Below are 8,772 nucleotides of genomic sequence, written 5' to 3'. Positions count from 1 at the left end.
TACAAATGAAATAAATGGCAAAAGGACCTTCTAGGAATATTGTCACTGTGGGTTATCAGTTACTTTAGGACTAAGCGAAAATTCTGAATATTCAGACTTCTTTTGCTGTTTCATATTTACCTATACTCTGAGTCAAGCTACTTGACAGACAGGTCTGATTTAGGAAGGCATTTAGCATGATAGCAAAAGTTTTCCGTCTCCAGTTTTCACCTTCAAAGGAATTGGCATTGCAGTGCTGATGTGACCTGCTGCTTCCCTTCGAACGGTGTGCAAAAAATTATGTCAACTCTTTGAAAACTCAAACAGGCACCAAAAAATGGAACCATATGCATAGTTCAGTAAATTACAATGTTAAGTTTTCCCCACCTAAAAATTAATCAGTGAAACGAAACAAGAACTGCAGTTGACTGGGTCTCAGAAATCACACACGTGGGACTCCATCATTGTCCCCGGCTCCTTCAGTCACTGGCAGGGACTTGTAGGCCCCCATGTCGCTCACTTGGTGGAGTGTCAGTTGTGAGGGACACGTGAGGGCGGACCTACTACTCAGAACTGGCAACGAGCTGTGGTCTGGACTCTTCCCACTTTTCAGGCACAAGCCCATCTTTGTCTGTGTAGATCAGCAGGTCAAACGAGTAGGATACGCCCAGCAGCGGCGGGAATGTCACCTTGGCTGGGGTCTGTCCGGTCACCGAGCGGATCTCACCTTGATGGCTTTCTGAGACTCGTCTCTGGGAGCACTGTCATCTCTGGCCGCCTTGTCACACTCAGTGTCTGACTGCCACCTTTCAAGGACCTCCCCACTTTCCATGTTCGAGATGACCACCCCCAGCTTCTGCGCTGAGCACTTGTACAACCAAACTTTCCGTTGTTCCACCACCTTGTTTAGCGGTTCTGTAAGCTCGGGGTCAGTGGTTACAAGCAAGGGGAGGCCATATTTCTGCACTCGAGTGAAGGGTTCAGGAGAATTGCCATGCGGATACAAAATGCTGTTGATGCCGAATGAGAAGAACTTGGCCACGGTGTTGGCGCTCCCGCGCAGGGGATGCCCTGCTCCCCAGACAGTGCCATGGCCCAGTCTGCAGGCAGCATGCACTCACCGCACCGGAGACCGCACCTGGCATCCTTGGGGCTCCTCTAAAAAAAAAAAAAGACTTTAAATATGAAAAAATATAGGACAAATGTGAAGGGGTAAAAAGTCTGTGACTTTCTAAATAAACTTTTTATTATAGTTGGGGTGGAGGGGCGGGGGAGAGTGATCACTACAATGATGGTGGAAACCCAAGTGGTGCTGGGATCCCAGAAAAGGCTCCTGGCCTGAATTATTTGTGGTAGCAGTTAGACCAGCCGTGGGCAAACTATGGCCTGCAGGCCGGATCCCGCCCATTCGGCTCTTCTATCCGGCCCGCGGAGCCAAAAGAGCAGAGGGTTCTCTTGCTCTCCCCTCCGCTCCTTCACCAGCAGCAGTGTTAACATGGCAACGTTGGGAAACACGGCCTTAGCTCCTTCTTCTGAGTCCGCCCATTCAGTAGAAGGAACAACCTCTCAATCTTCCAGAGGCTCCTTGTAATGCCCGCTGACGCTGACGCGTCCCCCGACATCACCCTGGGAATGCGTAGACACGTTATCGTGGTGATGTAGGGAGACAGGCCCCTGGAGAGCACAGTATCAGAGCATTAGCTAAAAAGGAGACCAACAACACTGTTCCCACTGAAGTTGATGTTTTAAAGACCAAAAACCTTTCAACCCAGTCTACATTGCCATCTACATCTACGTCCTGGGCATAATTTGGAAGTTGCACTAAAGAAAATGTTTAATTTACTGTTTACACATTTTGTTCTTTTCTTTTTGTTTTAGTTTTAAATTATTTTATTATATTTAAGTTTAATTTGAAAGGCTTTTGTACCTTTCCTTTGTTAGGCAATTTTATTTTGCCTTTGCCATCTTCAGTAACAAGGTATGTTATTGTGCTATGATTCCTCCATTTTTTGAAGTTTCAAATTATAATAATTAGTGTTTACATTCTTCTTGTTAAAATGTTTGAAATGAATAAAACTATTGAAATAAAAAAAAAGACCGTACCATTTATGTAATGATGTTTACTTTGAATTTATATTAGTTCACACAAACACTCCATCCATGCTTTTGTTCCGGCCCTCCGGTCCAGTTTAAGAACCCATTGTGGCCCTTGAGTCAAAAAGTTTGCCCACCCCTGAGTTAGACAGACATGAGCAGAGCAAGGACGGTGGGTCAGGTACAGAAGGTCACCAGGGCGGAAAGCCCTGGATGCCCAGCAGCAGGCAAAACTGGGCAAACAAGGACCTCACTCAACCCAGGGGAACCTTTCTTCCTATAGCATATCGATGGCCATGCAGTTTAGACCCCCTGACCTTTCAGATGGCTAGTCATGAAGCTGGGACCCGCTGGCCTTTCCTCCCCTGGCAGGTTGCTAGTCATGAAGTAGACCCCATTAGAGGAGGAACAAGGGGACGAACAGTGGCCTCCTTTGACTTCCATGTGGGCCATTGCACAACCACTCCCTTAAGCATTTTTCCCTAGGGATAACATCTGGGCCTCAGTTGTGTTTTAGCTCCAGGCCCAGAAACGCAGCAAAACCAGACAAGGGATGCCAGGGCTGCCTCAGGACCAGCTGCATTGACTACCCCCTTCCCTGGCACCGACCAATCAGTGGAGACCGTGGCCCTGAAAGGACACACCTGGAGAGCTGATGAATATTCTATTAAGACCCTCCCCTCGGACTTCCCCTGAAATCCCCATCCTTAAAAGCCCTTAGGATGGAGGACCCAGCAGCTCTTCCTCTTGGAAGCACATACCTGCACCTTTCCCACCCCCTTCTTCTCCCCCAGGCCTGTCACCTTTACCCTTCTCTCTCTTAAACTCCAAGGGCTTGTCTTTTGCCTCTGTAACATGTTTCCTGAGCCCATTTCTTCTACAGCTCACTTCTACCTCTGTGACTTTCTAAATAAACTTTTTCTTATAGTTTCGGGCGGGGGCGGCGGGGGGGAATAGTGATCATGACGATGATGGTGGAAACCCACGCAGTGCTGGGAGCCCAGAAAAGGCTCCTGGCCTAGCGGAGAGGGGTCAGTGTGGTAGGCTTCCTATAAGAGGTAACATCTATGCTAAGTCCTAAAGGACTAGTACATTTGGCGAGGGAAGAGGTGAAGGGAAGAGGAAGAAGGCTTCAGGCAGAAGGAACAGCATTTGAGGAGAGAAAACATCTTTCCAACAAACAAAAGAGGTTCTAACTGGCTGGAATGGTGTGTTTGATGAGGGACATTGGGGCTACTGAGGTCAGAGTAGAGAGATGCCTGAAGCAGTGATTCAGGTGGGGGAGTGACACCTTCATTCCTCAAATAGGGGAAGAGTGCAACTCTGTTTTGCCTAATTGCTTTGCCAGGAAGCAATTTACACCTCCACCTTCTAGGCACACACATGTCCATCTCACCGCATTTTTGTTAGCATTGGGTTTTATCGTTTAAAAAATCTTTGCCAATTTCAACTGGAAAAACACACTAGTATCCCATTGTGTAAATGAAAAGAAATGAGTATTTCTCTTGTGCATTGAACACTTTTCATATGTGCATTGGCCGCACACATGTCACCTTCTGCCACTGGAGAGATTGCGGCCATTTCTAGCTCACCTCTTAGCGCAGAGCAAAGGGAAAGATTGTGGGCTGCCCTCTGGTCGCGTGGGTGGGGAATTTGTGAGGCAGCCTACTCTCTCTCCTTGGATGCAACAATTTTTCTCCCCCTTTCCCCCTATTCTTTCAAGGTTTTAAATTTCTCTCTCCTCTGTTGGTGGCTGAGTCTCCAAGTGGCTGTAGCTCTGTCCTCATCTGGGGTGTCTTTGGGCTCAAAGAAGAGGGTTGTTGAGCCCCAGGAAGGTGTTCCAGGTGAGACCACCCAGGTATGTCGTCTTATACACACACCTTACTATTTAATTCTAAAAACATTTGCTTGTGACATGAACTTGAACCCGTTTTCTAGATGGTGAATCTGAGGCTCAGAGATCTTAAGTCACCAACCCAGCATCCATGGCCACTATTGGCTATTTCTCTTAGTTTCATAGAGCCAAATCCTCTCCTAACATTAAGCTTCTTTTAAATTAAATTCTAGTGTGGGAAGAGAGGGCTGGTCATTCCTCCATACCTGCCATCCCACCCTGGCCAGTCAGAGATGGAAGCCCTGCTCCTCATTAGGGAGGATCTGTGGAGCCCAGCTCAGCAGCAACCTTCTACACAGAGGAGGAAAAGGAAAACAGGAAAGAGAGAAGAGGAAAACAGGAAAGAGAGAAGCGGAAACCAGAGCACACACTTGGAGAGCCGCAAATGGCCTCCAGGCTCATCTCCCGAGTTATATCTCATTTCGGGGCTTCTAAAACCGGGACTCCACGTTCTGGGTCCATCTCTGCTACTTAAATCCCATGTGAACCTGTTAAGTCCCTCCCCAGATCTGTATCTTGGTTTCTTCTATTAGTCAACTTATCTCTTGAGTTTTGTAGCAACTATATTTTTCATAGCTTAGTTCTAACTAGTTCATTTTTTTAATCTACTTTTCTTCCCCCTTGCCCCCCCCCCTCCCAATCTCCTGTTCTTGTTTTAGGCAATTATTCCATCTTTTATCTTTTGGAGTCACTTAATCTATGTCTGTAATAGATGTTACAATCGCATGACATTCTCTGTTTCCTCTGATGTAAATTCTTCCAGTTGAGGAGTTTGTGGGAGCTTTATGAAGTGGTTGTGAATTTTTTGTCTCTTCAGGGTATTTCTCCCTGGTCAGAGTCTTCTGAGATTGTCTGCTCTTACCTCATATGTTAGGGGGCACTGCACTTCCATGAGTGGGGTACCCTTGTCATCGGGCACTTCTGCTTTGGTTTCTGGTTCAAATTAGCATTTCCTTGCCATTTTTAAGTGTTTGGGGGAGAAATGGGGAGGTTTCAGTGTGTACTTGGTTCATCATCTTGAAAGAAAGTCCAATTCCATCATCTGTAAATGGATACAGGAGTGTTGGGTGGTCTCTGAGGGTTCTCACAGATAATCTCAACACAGATAACCATAGGGGTCTGACAACAGATGTCCAGTAGGAGAGGGTTCTAACACCACCTCCACCACCAAATAAAAAATAGCAATATGGATCACTTGCTAATATCATGTACCAGCTCTTAGCACATAGGATCTCATTTATGCTTTTTTAAACTTATTTTTATTTTATTGATTTCAGAGAGGAAGGGAGAGGGAGAGAGAGATAGAAACATCAGTCATGAGAAAGAATCATTGATTGGTTGCCTCCTGCACACCTCCCAGGCATCAGCCCTTGACTGGAATTGAACCCAGGACCCTACAATCTGCAGGCTGACACTCTATCCACTGAGCCAAACCAGCCAGGGACATTTTCATCATTTTAGGTGTACAGTTGAGTGGCATTAAGTACATTCACATTGTTGTGCAACCATCACCACCATCCATCCATCCCTGTAACTCTTTTTAAAAAAAAAAATATATTTTATTGATTTTTTACAGAGAGGAAGGGAGAGAGATAGAGAGTTAGAAACATCGATGAGAGAGAAACATCGATCAGCCGCCTCCTGCACACCTCCCACTGGGAATGTGCCCGCAACCAAGGCTGGAATCAAACCTGGGACCCTTCAGTTCGCAGGCCGATGCTCTATCCACTGAGCCAAACCAGCCAGGGCCATCCCTGTAACTCTTTTCGTCTGCTAAAACTGAAAGCTGTCCCCATTAAACAGTAACTCCTAATTTTCCTCTCCCGTCATCTCTGGCACCCACCATCTGTCTCTATGACTTGGATGACTCTAAGTACATAAATAAGTGTAATCACACAACATTTGTCCTTTTGTGTCTGGCTTATTTCACTGAGCATAATGTTCTCAAGGTTCATGCATGTCGTAGCAGGTGTCAGACTTTCCCTCCTTTTTATGGCTGAATAATATTCCATTGTATAAATGGACCACATTTTGCTTATGGAACTTGCGTTGCTTTCATCTCTTGGCTACTGTGAATAATGCTGCTATGAAAATGATTTCAATTCTTTTGAGTATATACTCAGAAGTAGAATTGCTGGATCATAATATGGTAATTCTGTTTTTAATTTTTTGAGAAATCTCCATACTGTTTTCCAGATGGCTACACCATTTTACATTCCCATCAATAGTTCACAAGGTTCCCTCCCTCCCTCCCTCCCTCCCTCCCTCCCTCCCTCCCTCCCTCCCTCCCTTCCTCCCTCCCTTTCTAAAATTGATTTTAGAGAGAGAGGAAGGGGGAGAGAGTCAGAGAAAGAGAGAAATATCGTTGGTTGCTTCCTGTACGAGATCCAGTTCGGCATGGAACTGGCAACCTAGGTCTATGCTCTGACTGGGAATACAGCCTGCAACCTTTTGGTGTAGGGCAGTGGTCGGCAAACTGCGGCTCGCGAGCCACATGCGGCTCTTTGGCCCCTTGAGTGTGGCTCTTCCACAAAATACCATGGCCTGGGCGAGTCTATTTTGAAGAAGTGGCGTTAGAAGAAGTTTAAGTTTAAAAAATTTGGCTCTCAAAAGAAATTTCAATCGTTGTACTGTTGATATTTGGCTCTGTTAACTAATGAGTTTGCCGACCACTGGTGTGGGGGATGACATTCCAACCAACAGAGCCACCTGGCCAGGGCCACAAGGTTCTTTTTCTATGCAATCTGGCCAACACATTGTTTTCATTTTTTAAAATAGTAGCCATCTGAAAGATGTAAGATGTTATGTTATTGTAGTTTTGAATTGCATTTCTTTAATGGTTAGTGAGTTGAGCATCTTTTCATGTCTTACTGGCCATTTGTATATCTTCTTTGGAGAAATATATATTCAAGACCCATGTCCATTTCTGAATCAGGTTGTGTATTTTGTTGTTGAGTTTTAGGAATTTTGTACATATTCTGGATATTAATTTCTTATCAGTTATAAGTTGCCTTTCTACTGTCCTACTGGATAGTGTCCTTCAATGTATAAAATTCAAACATTTTCATTACGTCCAGTTAGACTATTTAAAAAAAATAGTTATCGTTGAAAGTATTACATAGGTCCTCCTTTTCCCCGCATTAACCTCTTCTAGCTTGCTCCTGTTTGCCCCCTCCCCAGGCACTCACCATCCCATTGTCCATTCCATAGGTTATGCATATATGCATACAAGTTCATTGGCTGATCTCTTCCCACCCACCCTCCCCTGCCTTCTCCAGTAAGTTCTGTTTCTATGACTCTGAGTCTATTTTTTGATCACCAGTTTATTTGGTTCATTAGATTCCACAAATGAGTGAGATCATCTGATACTAATCTTTCTCTGACTGGCTTATTTTGCTCAGCATAATACTCTCCAGGTCCATCCAGGCTGTTGCAAATGGTTGGAGTTCATTTTCTCTATTGCTGCATAGTACTCCATTGTGTAAATGTACCATAGTTTTTTTTTATCCACTCGTCTGCTGATGGGCACTTAGGCTGTTTCCAAGTCTTAACTATTGTAAATTGCGCTGCTATGAACATAGGGGTGCATATATCCTTTCCGATTGGTGTTCCTGATTTCTTAGGATATATTCCTAGAAGTGGGATTACTGGGTCAACTGGGAGTTCCATTTTTAATTTTTTGAGGAAGCTCCATACTGTTTTCCACAGTGGCTGCACCAGTCTGCATTCTCACCAGCAGTGTACTAGGGTTCCCTTTTCTTCACAACCTTGCCAACACTTGTCGTTGGTTGATTTGTTGGTGATAGAGCCATTCTTTAGGTGTGAGGTGATATCTCATTTTCATTTTGATTTGCATCTCTCAGATGATTAGTGACTTTGAGCATTTTTTTCATATGTCTTTTGGCCTTCTGTATGTTCACTTTGGAGAAGTGTCTATTTAGGTCCTTTAGCCATTTCTTAATTGGATTGTTTGTCTTCCTTTTGTTAAGTCACATGGTTCCCTATATATTTTGGTGATTAACCCCTTATCAGATGTATCATTGGCAAATATGTTCTCCCATGTAGGGGGCTTTCTTGTTATTTTGATGATGGTTTCTTTTGCAGTGCAAAGCTTTTTATTTTGATGTAGTCCACCATTTGTTTATTTTCTCCTTAGTTCCCATTGTTCTAGGAGATGTATTGGTAAACATATTGCTATGAGAGATGCCTGAGATTTTGGTGCCTATGGCTTCTTCTAGAACTTTTATGGTTTCATGACTTAATTTAAGTCTTTTATTCATTTTGAGTTTATTCTTGTGTATGATGTAAGATGGTGGTCTAGTTTCATTTTTTTTTTTTGCATGTATCTGTCCAATTTTCCCAACACCATTTATTGAAGAGATGGTCTCTGCTCCAATGTATGCTCTTTCCTCCTTTGTCAAATATTAATTGAGCATAGTGGTTTGGGTCGATTTCTGGGTTCTCTGTTCTGTTTCATTGATCTATATGCCTGTTCTTGTGCCAGTACCAGGCTGTTTTGAGTACAATGGCTTTGTGGTATAACTTGGTATCTCATATTGTGATTCCTCCAACTTTGTTCTTTTTTCTCAGGTTTGCTGTGGCTATTTGGGGTCTTTTTTTATTCCATATAAATTTTTGGAATGTTTGTTCTAGGTCTGTGAAATATGCCATTGGTATTTTAATGGGGATTGCATTGAATCTATAGATTGCTTTCGGTAGTAAGGACATTTTAATGATGCTGGTTCTACCAATCCATGAATTCATGAACACAGTATATTTTTCCATGTGTTTATATCTTCCTCAAT

At 43.9% G+C, this 8,772-nt stretch overlaps 1 pseudogene across 1 annotated transcript; it reads right to left on the bottom strand.

Annotated features, from left to right (window-relative positions):
- Positions 1 to 542: 542 nt before the first annotated feature.
- LOC308251790 (mitotic spindle assembly checkpoint protein MAD2A-like) lies at positions 543 to 1,071 on the bottom strand (annotated as a pseudogene). The gene has a single exon. The product of its transcript is annotated as a mitotic spindle assembly checkpoint protein MAD2A-like (transcript).
- Positions 1,072 to 8,772: the final 7,701 nt, after the last annotated feature.

The sequence above is a fragment of the Plecotus auritus genome, assembly GCF_963455305.1.
Source record: "Plecotus auritus genome assembly, chromosome: 6".
In the NCBI taxonomy this organism is placed as follows: Eukaryota; Metazoa; Chordata; class Mammalia; order Chiroptera; family Vespertilionidae; genus Plecotus; species Plecotus auritus.
This window is presented reverse-complemented; position numbering and strand designations above follow the sequence as displayed.